This window comes from Varroa destructor, unplaced genomic scaffold, assembly GCF_002443255.2.
Source record: "Varroa destructor unplaced genomic scaffold, Vdes_3.0 BEIS01000004.1, whole genome shotgun sequence".
Classification (NCBI taxonomy): domain Eukaryota; kingdom Metazoa; phylum Arthropoda; class Arachnida; order Mesostigmata; family Varroidae; genus Varroa; species Varroa destructor.
In genome coordinates this window covers 27,034,545-27,047,377 of record NW_019211457.1, presented here as the reverse complement: position 1 = coordinate 27,047,377, position 12,833 = coordinate 27,034,545, and the positions used below count along the sequence as shown (strand labels likewise).

The following is a 12,833-nucleotide window of genomic DNA, read 5'->3' as shown; positions in this document are numbered from 1 at the left end:
GATTTATCGTTTATAGTGTCCTCGGTTTTGTTAGAAGACCCGGAGAATCTCCCAGTGAATTGCTTATCCGAAGAAAGTGACGGCTTCTATTCGTTAAGGCTCTTTTTTTTTACCTTGTCAGAAATTGTAACAAGGCAAATGGGTTTCATAATATCGTCCTGTGCGGAGTACCGCTGAATGACTCACGCGCGTTGCTCTTATCGCGTCTAGCATGGCTACTGCAGCTTTATAGTTGGGGTAATTCTTGGAATGACATCTTTGTCAAGCTAACCATTAATGCTCGTTACCTGTAGCGGCGTAGTTAATCGCGTACGATGTTGCTGCTACGTTAGTATGAACGTCGACGTTTTTCGCCCCCTTTCGCTAGACTCGACATATGTCATCGTCATAAACAATGCCCACAGTACCAATGCTTCACTGCGCAACACTCCAGTCCACAAATACCTGTCTGTACACCGATTTTGCCAATCACACGGGCTACTATAAGTCGGCACATGAACTCGCCCCAGGTATTTGTTTCGCGTTAGCGTCTAGCCGCGCCTTATCAGGATCGTTGTGCCCTCATTCTTACTCCTTTCGAGCTCGTTACTAGTTGGCTTTAAACGTATAAGTTTTCTCCGAGAACAGCCTCGAACCGTCCACCGATTGACCCGACGCGCCCTAGGATTTTACCCGCGGCAACTTCTTCGAAGCAGACGACGCTGACGCCTCTGAAGACGCCGACGGCAATGGCTGCAGCGGTTTCTGTACCATGCGTACTTTCCCGCGTCAATAGCAGTTGCTAAGAGCGCCGTTGCTGGAGGCGGCCACAGAATGTGCGCGAAGGGTAAGGATCTGCACAAGCGGCTGCTGTTCCGGCTGAGCCGCCCGTCCACCGCCGTAGACGCAATGTTTGTCTTGCTGACTGACTGACTGACTGACTGACTGGCTGGCTGGCTGGCTGGCTGGCTGGCTGGCTGGCTGGCCGGCCGAATCACTGCTCTATACTAAGAAATCTGTTTGCGCTGTTCGAGGGACCGCCGCTGTCGGAATCAACAGCAGTCTGTACTGTCCCGGAGACGACTGTCGCCGCTGCGGATTTGCACGATCGCTACTGCTGCTGCCACCGTCGTTGTTAATAGCGTTGCTTATAACAAAAACTACCACGATGCCAAGCAGAAAGTGGGAAAGAAGGACGTTTTCGGCGACGGCGGCAGCCGAACCAGTAGTTTTTTTATCGTAGCCGGCAAAGGCGGTCACGGTAAGCAGGAGCCGTCTTCTGCAGTTTAAATGTGCGAGTGCTGTGAAGAAGTGGCGGAAAGTCGTCTGTAGCGTGTCCTGCACCGCAGATTCGCGACGGCGCCATAGACAAACGGGCGACTGGAGATGGCGAAGGAGTACGGATTTCGATGAACCTCAAACTGTCAGAGACAAACCGAAATAACAACTTCGTCATTATTCAACTTAGGTCGTTGCATCAATAATGCTAGAATTATTTTACTGTGGTCGTCTATGCAAATAGAAGACTCTGACGTGCAAAAAGCGTGGTGAAGAAGCTACTTTGATTGAGAGGTGGCTCTGTCAGAAAAGTGTGGGAACTCAGAGAGCCATCTCGCGGCGGTGTGCTTGTTTCCGTGGATTACTTCGTCGACAATTCCTCAAAATCTGTCAGTGTAATTGAGTGAATGAGGGCAGTTGGAAAGGGATTGATCAGCATCTGAGCGAGAAACAGAAGGAAATTCCCGAACAATATTATTAAACGGATATTAGCGACCTGTTTTCCTCATCTAGTTAGTGGCCTCTTTTCGTGTGCACTACAGCGCCGATGTGCTCTCATTCATTTTGATGCACATTGTGCACATGTGAATATCGTGCTTAGCTGATCTTCGTCATCTACTTGTTATTGTTACCCGCTTTCTAACAGGATTTACTTCATTAGAAGATACAGTCTTCCTCCCTGCTTCTGCTGTTCTTCCAGAGAGCGTCAAAATTACTACTACGTCAAACGAAAATATACTCGAAAAAACGGTATCATTTGTCGTTATTGGTGAGCTTCGAATTTCGGATCGCAACATATACACAGGCATTCCTACATACACATACACACATACACGCATACGTTTTGATAAACACACACCGGCCATTTTTTCTTGACCCACAAGAACATCGGCGAGCCAGCAGGCTTTATTTGTCGGCATAGAGCAGGCTTTCCGTTTCTGTCACAAAAATCGTCGTAGTCGAAGAAGTACGACAATGTGTTAGCGAGCTAATATTGTTTTTACTTAACTTCCGTTGACCATCGACGGGTCGTCACCATCATTTGCTCTCTGTCGTAATAGCGGTGCCGTTCACGGTAGTGATGCTACTGCTGCTAGTCAATAACTATCTTCTATTTTTTTTGTATGTCCCTCTCTAGCGAATGTTACTACCGCCCGTGGTTCGTTCGGCCTTTTTGTTATTGTTGTTCCAGTCTTCGTCCCGACCTAGACGTTGCTTGTTGCTAGCGGATGCTGGAGACAAACAGATAGTCCGAGTACTGAATGGCCCGCTGAGCTAATAGCTACAAAGCTTTGGCAGCTGTTCAGCTCCTTGTCAGTGACGCTGTTCACTCGGCTGTTCGGTTTCGTATAGAGAAATCACCAATGCGAGCGGCGCCGCAGCGACAGCGACGGCGCCGCGGCGACAGCGACGGCGCTCGCACTGGTTAGCAGGACCAAGTCTAGGACGCTAGGACGCTCAGAGAAGTATTTTAACGTTGTTTGGTTTTGTTGTTCCGTCCTGGACGAGCTGCGATAATGTGGGCCGGCACTAGGCCTGAAAACAAAAGTGTGTCGCTTACCACGGCCACTCCTCGTGAAACTGTTGCTTGACAAACTCCACGAACGTACGTCCATCCGTTCGAGATCTACCAATGTTTTTAGTTAGCTTGATAGTTATAGACTCCAGTAGTCATCGAGAGTTATCGTATACAAACTAATGGACAACTAGGGCGACAAGAACGACGACGAGCTGTTCGAACGCGTATTTGTGCTTTCATTCGAAACATGGATAAACTTTATCTATGCATCGATGTGAATGTGTACAGCAAATCAGAGGCCAGTAGGGTGGTAATAATAAACTGATAGGACATCGCTAATTACCTTCATCAGTTAATATTGAACTGTACTACTGCTGATGTGCCTGGCCGACAAAGTGGCCAGTTGAGTCATCAGCTGATGACACTGACCGCTGACAAATCAAAATGCATCGCAATGGTTTCCCGTTACCCGTTAAGGCGCGACGGCCAAACTTCGCAGTGACTCAAAGAAATAGCAACCTAGTAGGCGTCACATGGCGATCGTGAACGTTTCAACGGCCCAGGAGGTTAGCGAACGTAAAGACGCGATGCGGAAGTATGCACTCTACTCTTCTCGAACTAAAGGAATCTCAAGGCTCATTAGAATAAAGACCGCCCGAACCATTACATTTCCTGTAAATTCGATCCTTTGATAAGCTGTATATAGACAGATATATAAGGCAGAATGATAGTCTCACAGCATTTTTGAACAAGTGTTTATTTAACTTTTTTAGCTCTTATCCACATTACATTTCGCTATATCGCAATTTTACCGAATATAAAACGCAGACCCTTGAACGGCTCTCTCTCTCTCTCCATTGATTGAAAGACCATTTTTGACCCAGTGGTCATATCCGTTGAATATAACGGCCGTTCATTGCGACTGGGTACGATTAGAGCTTTCCTTCAGGACTTGGGCTACTGCGTATCTTCAATGAATCGCTTGTTAGTTCTACAGATAACTTTTTATTAGACCATGTTCTAAGAACTATTGAAAGGTGTAAACTCATTGAAATATCCTAGACAAAGCCACGTGGAAGAAGAATGTTAAACAAATGAACTTTTGGATTGTTAACAGGCCAAAGTACAAGAATGCAAGTATTCGAAACGGCCAAGAAGCCGCAAAAAGACCGTTCGACCTTATCTGAAAAACTAAATCGGTAGTTGATGTTTTTTTTTTCAAAACGGCCGTTCATTTTTGTATATAGGAAAAAAAAAATCGAGATCTATCAGAAATGGTTCTTTGAGCGCTTTTAATTTTTTGAGCCCTTTAAATTTAAATCAGATTGATAATTTTCCTGTGTGCCTCATGAAGGCCTTCCTCAGATTTCAGAAGCCGTGAAAACTGGCAATAACGTAGATTGTCGATTCGGGACCAACAAAGAAATCTGTCCAACCCGTAGACATTGAATAATAGCTGACCTTCGCTCGACTTCCGAAAGAATGGTTTCGTTGTTTTGTTCTAGAAGAAAAAGATTAACTTCTTTCTGTTACCAAGAACACATGCCCATACAACAAACAGCCCTCCAATGTTTGTAGGTGCGTAACCTGTATATACCAGGCTATTTCCTTTTTGCTGACAAGGTCATGCTTAAGGCTTGTCAACTACTTCGCAGATGGCAGCTTTTGCATCAATCCACCCATTAACTATTTGGAGTCGCTTGCACCGACTGACTCTCCTCAACAAATTGAATAAGTTTTACTTTTATTTTAAACGTATTGCCTACGAACACCGAATTTTTGGATACTACTATGTATAGTTTATTCAAAAGAGATTTACTTCCTTGCAAAAATAGGTTACATGGCTAAATGTTTGAAGTTTTATGTACAGCACCGTTATTGCGCATTCCGTCAGACGACTCCGAAACGCTTGCATTCGAATGTAGACGGCGTCGTGTTCCTTAAGCTTAGTAGATAAACACGTTAGGCACTACGCCATTCGGGAACTAAGTTACACGATTAAATCAGGAACAAGTGCAAACTTCGTATGCTCTTCAAGCAGTCGGCTATCAATAAATAGGCATACGTGTGGCTGTAGCAACGGAGGAAGTAGAACAAAGACATGGAAGGCAGGTATTCTAAACTTCTCACCGTTGCTGACGACGCATTACCCTCAATGTAAATGGTCATACATTCTTCTGTCCCCTGTAAATACCCACGTCAATGAATGTTCCGATGTCGGTGACACCAGCTGGGGGTCGTTCTTAGTGCTTACTTTTTCTGCTCTAGGCTTTGCTGGGGTCTCGCATTGCTCCGGGGCCCGCTGGTGTTAGCCGATGTCGACCAGAGCTTGTCACAACTAGAAGAGTATCGGCGATCTGTCCCGCATAATGATAACGGATGTAGAAGATACCAACAAAGAATGGTAACCTTTCCATCAACAGTTCTTACCGTTGTTTCGATTTCGGAAGGCTCTAAAGAGGAAGACGAATAGAAGCATACCCTCACGTAATTTACAAAGCCATTGGAATGGACCATAAATAAGTGCAATATAGGTGCTATATAACTTGTGATTGCGTAACTATTTCACTTGAATACAATGAAATGATATCGTTAACTTATGACGTTTTCTCGAAAAGTCTGGACGCGTGGCACAGGCATCCTTAAGGATATACGTTAATGCAGAGAATTTTGGTCAAGGGTAGCTTGCATGCAAATTGTTCTAGTGTAAATTGTGTTTCTGTGTGTACTTCTATAGTACGAGCAGCAACATATAAAGTAATTAAGCCTAGAGATTGTTGCGCAGGCCTTTACGGAGCTTGAGGATTATCTACTTCTACTAATGATCTTATTAAGATGCAAAATCACAACAGAATCATAATGAACTGCGGTGACGTTGTCTCTCGCTTTGAAAAAAAATACTTTTAGATCTTCCTAAAATCTAGTTGTAGAATTTTAAACGGTTCCCACATCACAAAAAAAAAAACAAACAGAACGTTAAAAAATGAGTCTAAAAAGACTGTACTTTGTATGTATGCTCGTTAGTATTCAACATACATTCTCATACTCTTCCGCAGTGTTCTATATCATGGCCTCGAGAGATTCCTTCATCAGCTCCTTCAAATCACTTCAAAAAAATTAACTGTTTCCAATTTTCCTACCGGCCTTGTAAAAGTTCCTTTAGCACTACCTCTAATCCCGGATGCACAGTAGCCAATTGCTATAGGCTGGGGACTTCTCCTAATTTATACCATTCGCTAAGATTTAAGCTATGTTCGAAAACTTAACCCCTATTAATCCGGCCAAAAATTCTATCCTACTTCCATTTCTGAACACAATATACATGAACACATATGGCGAGTCTGCTATGATTTTGCTGGGTCTTTGTCTGCCAATCTGTACACATGCATTCGTATATCTGGTTTAAATCATCGACGTCGAACAGCCACGACGGGGTCTTACCTGCGCCTCAGAGGTTTAATTGCGGCAGAAACAGCCCGACTCACCCATTTAGCGTACGCCCTACCCCAATTAGTTCGATTAGAGTGGAAGACGACGGTAACTGTGCAAAATCAGTGTGGCACTTAGCTTTCGAAGTGGGCATCATGGCCACCATCGAAACGGCTAGTGGTCTCTGCTGATTGACTTCAGCAATCACAGCAGAAGTGTTATAACGACTGCATAGGTACCGTAATTAACGTCAATTTTAAGCGAAGACGATGATGACAATAGGATCGTACGGTGGTGAATATGGTGGTGTTGGTAGCAAGAAAAAAAAATACCCAAAAACCTTAACCGGCAATCAGCACAGAACTGCGATTGATTGAGTTCAATTAATACCGAATTTTCTGTTCAGCCGTTCGTTCGATTCTATCCGAGTGACCCACTGCTACTAGGCCTGATGTATGTATGTATGTGTATCTACAATGATAGCCCATTAGTCTATGGCTACCGTGCTGCTCTAATGTCGTACTAATCATAAGAATATGCGTTTACTATATTATAAGGTTGTGCGTCCCGCAGAAGTATATGTGCATACCTGTCTATTGAAAGTAGCTGAACATCGAAGAAGCGCCTGTATCACGTTTTCAAAAGCTTCACGATAGATATACGGTAACTGCTATTGTTGATGCAGGAAATCCACTATATTTCAACGATGTACATACACGCTCATGCCGACTGAGACCCAGACGAGGTCCACACCGATGGCGACGGGCCTTCTGCGGTCACTTCGGGCCTTCGGCTCAAACTTCGGGACATGGCCATTCCTATTCGTTCCACGGTTTTGTCCGCTGGCAGTCATGACGACTATTATAGTTTCCGTCATGCGCCGCCGGTTAACTTCGGTCCGGTTCGATCTGCGATCGAGCGGACCATCCCGGTTCACTCCGACTGCCATCACTTCTATAGCTCTTGGTATGCCGCCATGATCTTATCTGATGCATTGCGGTAATTGAGTTGCTGGGAATATCCGTGCCTTTGCGCTGCTGCTGTTGCCAGAAGTCTTTTCCTTCTTTGTCGGTGTCCGAAGTCGGAAGCAGCAGCAGCAGCAGAAAATACAGAGTGGAAACACAAGGGTGGCAGTAGAGAGAAAGGGAACTGTGTCACTATTTATTTCGAAGTTCATTGCGAGTACTGCTGGCCAGCGTACCGGTCGGCTGCGACGATCGATTTCTCACTGCGTCCGTAATAAACGCTTACGCGAGTGTCGAGCAGTGTTTTTTTCACCGCTCAACGAACAAATGCTAGCAGCCGAGCGCTGGATGCACTCCGAGCTGCGCTAGGAGTGATCGTGCTGTTGAAGTTGGCTATAGTTACTGCAGACATTACTATTTACGGGCGCTGATCGAAACCCGCTAGGCAGCTCCAGAAGACCTCTTGTATACTGGGTCGAACTGGCGGGCTGTTATTAGACCTAATAGAGCACTATGAAAAGCGCTCGGCAAAGTAAGCAAGTGAGCCTACGATCATATCGTTACTGTACTAGGTTGTCCCGTCGTCTCGGTCCATTTCCATGGACAAATTGAGCATTGCCACTTGCTGATTACCAGTGCTTGCCTGCCTGCATCGTCTAGGCCCTACCACCAACTAGCAAACGCGTTCATAAATAGCTTTCATGGCATTACTTAAAGTACCACTAATTAAAGTGGAATATGAAGTAAAAAGACAATTACCCTATTGAGAAATCGTTGTGCGCTCGGGTTTTATAGAACGGCTGGCCAACTCGTACTGACTGAAATAACGTGACCACCATCCTCGTAATTCTTGAAACGTTACCGAAATCAGCTCGAGGCAATCAGCTGAATTCAATGGCTTCCTGATTTTCTGCATGTGGCCTGTGGTGCCTGATTCCGACGAAAGTCATTCCTATACAATCAAAAATTGCCAAGCATTTAATTGCGCGGTTCTCTCAATGACGTCCAACTGGGCATTACTGATTCCATTCATAATAACAGCAAAAAAGGCGGTGTCCAAAGCGGATTTTTGCCATAAGAAGATCTCTTTGAAGAAATCAACCTTACAAAGAGGACAGAGGGCAAATCCCAATCGGCGTCGAATTTAAGTCGTCAAGTTCGTTCGATCGAACTCCGAGGGCCGCATCGGCCGCTTGTCACACTGGAATTAAATCAGTATTACCTCATTCACTCATTGAGATCACAATAAAATCGATCGAAGCGTGCCGACAAACGTAGGTGTTTCACATCAACAACAGACGGTGTACAGATTTTTTTTTGGCAAATGTTCATCTATGACTGTTTAGAAGACCACGTTCTACTATCCGGTCAAATCGCGTATATAACTATATTTCGATGGGGCTGACGTTTCGACAGTTGTTGCTAAATTATTTCGGGGAAAATATATTTTTTCTTGTCAAAAATTGTTTTCAGATCACTCAACGTGCGCCTATACTTTGCCTGTTCAAGTGCCTGTTGAAGATCTGCGTGGTCCATTTGGAACTTCATCGAGGTGTAATAACGCTATAACTGTAGTGGCAATATATGAGCGAATACAAAGCTAATGTAAATCTATTATACGATACGAAGCTATCATCGTTTATCTTCAACTAGATGGGGTCTATTTCAAATCCCGTTCCCCCGTTGGCCCCGATAAAGTAGACGCGTCCGACTCGTGACGGATCGTTTTTACCATTGTGCTAACGATTTCTAAAAGTAAAGCAAAGCAAAGCAAGAATCATAGTACTCATCAAATGTTACGGAACTGGAATTGAGCGCATTGACTTGTCTGTCGCGTTTATTTATAATCGTCTGCTGGGCGTAACATTTCCACAATTTTCGCCCTTCATACTATTGTCTATGGCCGTTCACCAAGCCGTCAAATAGCAGAATCATTATGGTGTCAATCGAAGAAAAAGGCAGTATTTTGTTAAATCATCGTACAATCGTATTGACTTTTCAGTCCACTGCCTTCGGGAGTGAAAAACCTGCTGTAGCCAGATCATCCAACATCGTACCAGCTATTACAGTCACATCTATGGTAAATAGCCGATCCCGATCTTATTATAGTTTGCATCATTTTCATAGGAACCTGACCAGCACCGACAGATTGGAAAGGCAGATTAGGTCTTTTTTGTTGTTAACCTACTGCTCGAATGCAGCCCCTACGGGGATGTAAATTGTCGACATCGCCCAGAGTGTTCTTGTCACGGTGTGATGACGTATGCACGTGCGGCGAGACGATGAACGCCGGTTCGGCCCTCCAACACCTGTTTTCCTGTCAGGAATCTGTTCGTTTTGAGCTCTGCTGGCGCGTCGTGTTTACTACAATGTACTGACAAAGGGAACTGCGTCCGCCTTCCGACAAATGCCGTATTGACCGATAGGTTGCACGCAGATGTGCGTCACCTGCAACCCATTGGACCTCAGTTGACGCGTTCGTCTTACTGATACTGTTGTTGTCATTGTGACCACTTCTATCGTTCTTAGTTTAACGTAAACGATTTACATGGACGTACCATCTTGCGTAAACAGGGTATACATACAACATTATATGTCTGTGTTTACAGACGGTGCTTAATATGTAATTAACAACAGTACTTTTTCTATCGTTACCGAAAATAGTATGGGTCTAAGTTGTGAGACACTGCGCTATGCTTACAGAATGTTTAAAAAAAAATTTGTCAACCCAATCGGTTTTCAAACGTCTTAGGTATTATTATTTGAAAGATATGATTCGGAAGAAAGTTGTACGCTGTTTTCGTTTGCAGTTTACCGTGAGAAAAAGTAACTTGATGCTGTGTAGTAAGTAACTGTCGCCGGAAGTTGATGTTGGCCCACCTGGGTTTGATCCCGCTTGACATGAATTAAACCGAAATATCAGTAGCCACCCACTGTTGACTGTAATGGACGGAACAACCCGCTGTTTTAGCGAAATTTAATAATAATTTCGACCGATGTGGGCGAAGTTATCGTGAAGAGTAAGCAGTTTTTTATGGGTATTTGCTATTGCACAAGAGATATTGGCTACTAAAGATGTATTGTAAACACTATGTAGACATAAAACACTTCCAGGATACCACGATTTGAAATCTACTGTCAAGACAACCCAAGTTAAACGCCGGGGAATAACGGTAAGAGCAGTTCGATTGCGGGCCAAAGAGCTGCCTAAATAGAAGGCGACTGGCGGACATGAAATCACCTGTCTGGTTAGCTTGCGAATCGAACATTATACTGAAGATAGCTTTGCGTCACGTCACGTCACGTATGACGTGTTTCGATTTGTCAAGTGATATTCTTAATACATGTTAGCTTCGATTGCCACTAATTAATTTGGCCATTAGAAATTCTTCTTTACAAGTTCACTTAAACGTTATTGTGTCCTCATTGAACTTTACGCCATCGAAACGCTATTGAAAATTTACCTGTAGTTATAACTCTTTAAAGATTAGTCATGTTAGACAGACACGATAGGCTATACAGAATATATAAACAAATCTAATGTTAAGCTCTGTTTCAATGTTACATTATGTATATTTATAATATTCTTCTATTTGTGTTTTCAAATTTTTAAAAACAGCTGTATCAAATAGTGGGCTAAGGGCCGTATATAGCTAAAAGAGTTTTTTTCTGTATAGCTTCCGCCAATGAAAACATTATAGGTTTGCTCTCTTTATCGTGAACTATATCGTCATGGTACATCTCGCCAAAGGCCCACGAGGCCTCGCCAGCTCCTTAGTGGTGTTATATTGTGATCCAAAATTCGAAGCGTCCTGTTTAACTATTCGCTCTAGCCAAGGGAGTATTTTATTATAAAATCGAGTTGGAGCGTCATAGTCTACCTGATCGCATGATATGACCCTGCTTCTTAATATTTATTTGTGAACGACCGTTTGTTTTGGGTGCAGGTTACAGGAGCAGAAGTCGTACATCGTTTAGATAACGTGTCATGTTATTTCTTGGCTTCATTGTTTTGATCATGGTAGTGGCAAGCAACGTCCATTCATCGTGAGTGCAGTATCCGCCCGCGATACACCGCGTCTTCGCGATATTCCGCTCAGGCTTGATGCACACCGAATACGCGACTCATAGTGTCCTTAAACAAAAGAGGAAAACACTTTCATCGGTGATTTTACGTCAAAATTACATCAGCTGTTTGAGATCTTTCGCCTGGACAGGAAGTCAACATCAACGTTACTAGCGCGCTAGGTTCCCTGTTCGTGAAAGTTTTGCCTCACAAGATTAGGTGAAGCTCGTACCACGCAATAGCCTAGGAGCGTACTCGAATCCGCGGTAGGATGTGTGGGCCAAAGGTGCGCAGCTGACAGCGTGGCTACTGAATATCATCTTGCCGTGGATGTGGGGCGCGCGCATGGAAAACATGCGTCCAAAACAGATTCTTCTCCATTGCGCCCCATATCTAGGGACCTATATTGCCTTAGTAGTGTGTGTGTCAGTGGGGATCATCATCGCGTCGATCGGCGTCACGTTAGCTCAGCCCAGCATAGACTGTGAGTACCGATGCCACATTATTGAACAATATTGTATATTAGCTCTGTAAGGCGTTGCATGTTCTTGATTTTTTCTATAATATCATAACCTAAAAAAATTCAACTCGAAGGACAATTCATGGTAGGAGCGACATTTTGAGAATTTTGCGCAGATATACTACTGCAGTACTATTATTCCACTGGAGCTTCTTTTTATTTCAAGCCAGAATGTTCTACATTTAATGCTACTGTTCATATATATATTTGAATACAATATCTTATTTTAACCTCTAGATTTTAGATATATGTTATGTTGTAAGTCAGGCTGGTGCTATTTCATAATAGTGCAACATTTTACGGCACGTTATACTCAAAATGTACATGTACTTTTAGAAATCGAAGACTTTTCGCTCAGATGTCGTCACTCGGGCTTTTAGCAGACAAGTTGTGATGAGCCTTAGAAAATCAGAAGATTCAAGTAATTTCCGAATAAAAGTTATCTCAACTCGCCGTATACATTTTGCCCTTAGTAAAAGTCCTATACAACTAGAACGCAGTGAGCCGTTATTTCAAAAAGGCCAGGAAGCAAACTTGAAACTCCAACCCAACTTGAAACCCACTACAAAGGCAAGTACTAAAGGCTAGAGAGCCGTGTTGGAAGTCTCTCATCTCAAAGTACACTTAGGTGAATGTATATAAGAATACGGTACCTGCTAACCTCGGTAATAGGTTAAAAAATTCAACAAATGGGTAAGGTAGAGAGGCTTGCTTCTCTCACATTACCATTAAGTACTAAACTGTGACTTGTGATAAAAATGGGTCTGCTACAATAATCGCGGACAGTCAGGTCAATGGGTGAACGCGATTGAACCGCTGACAGATTAGCTTAAAGCAAATTTACAGCTGCAGTGGTGTGTAAATGATGGGTTGATGCAGCTTGATGAATCGGTCACAATTGAAGTGCACTGCTATCAGTTGGAAACAAAAATCAAAACGTCATATTTTTTACACAGAGCTAACACACCACTGCAAGATAACTCTTGACTTTGCACTGCAAGAGTCACCATAACAAAAATGCAGGACATAGTTGGAGACGCTATGTCATCCATCACACTCGGCATACATGTAGCAGTT

At 43.6% G+C, this 12,833-nt stretch overlaps 1 long non-coding RNA gene across 15 annotated transcripts in view; it reads left to right on the top strand.

Annotated features, from left to right (window-relative positions):
* The first annotated feature begins 351 nt into the window (after positions 1-351).
* Positions 352-12,833, top strand: part of LOC111249634 (uncharacterized) — a 78,381-nt gene continuing 65,899 nt past the window's right edge. For 2 of the 15 annotated variants that reach the window (XR_015325972.1, XR_015325967.1), the window contains exons 1-2: positions 460-2,026; positions 11,196-11,720. This is a non-coding gene — a long non-coding RNA (uncharacterized LOC111249634). Of the gene's footprint in view, positions 2,027-9,172; positions 9,251-10,267; positions 10,344-11,117; positions 11,721-12,833 lie in introns of all 15 variants that reach the window. The other 13 variants (XR_015325964.1, XR_015325968.1, XR_015325965.1 and 10 more) reach the window with 13 other exon arrangements.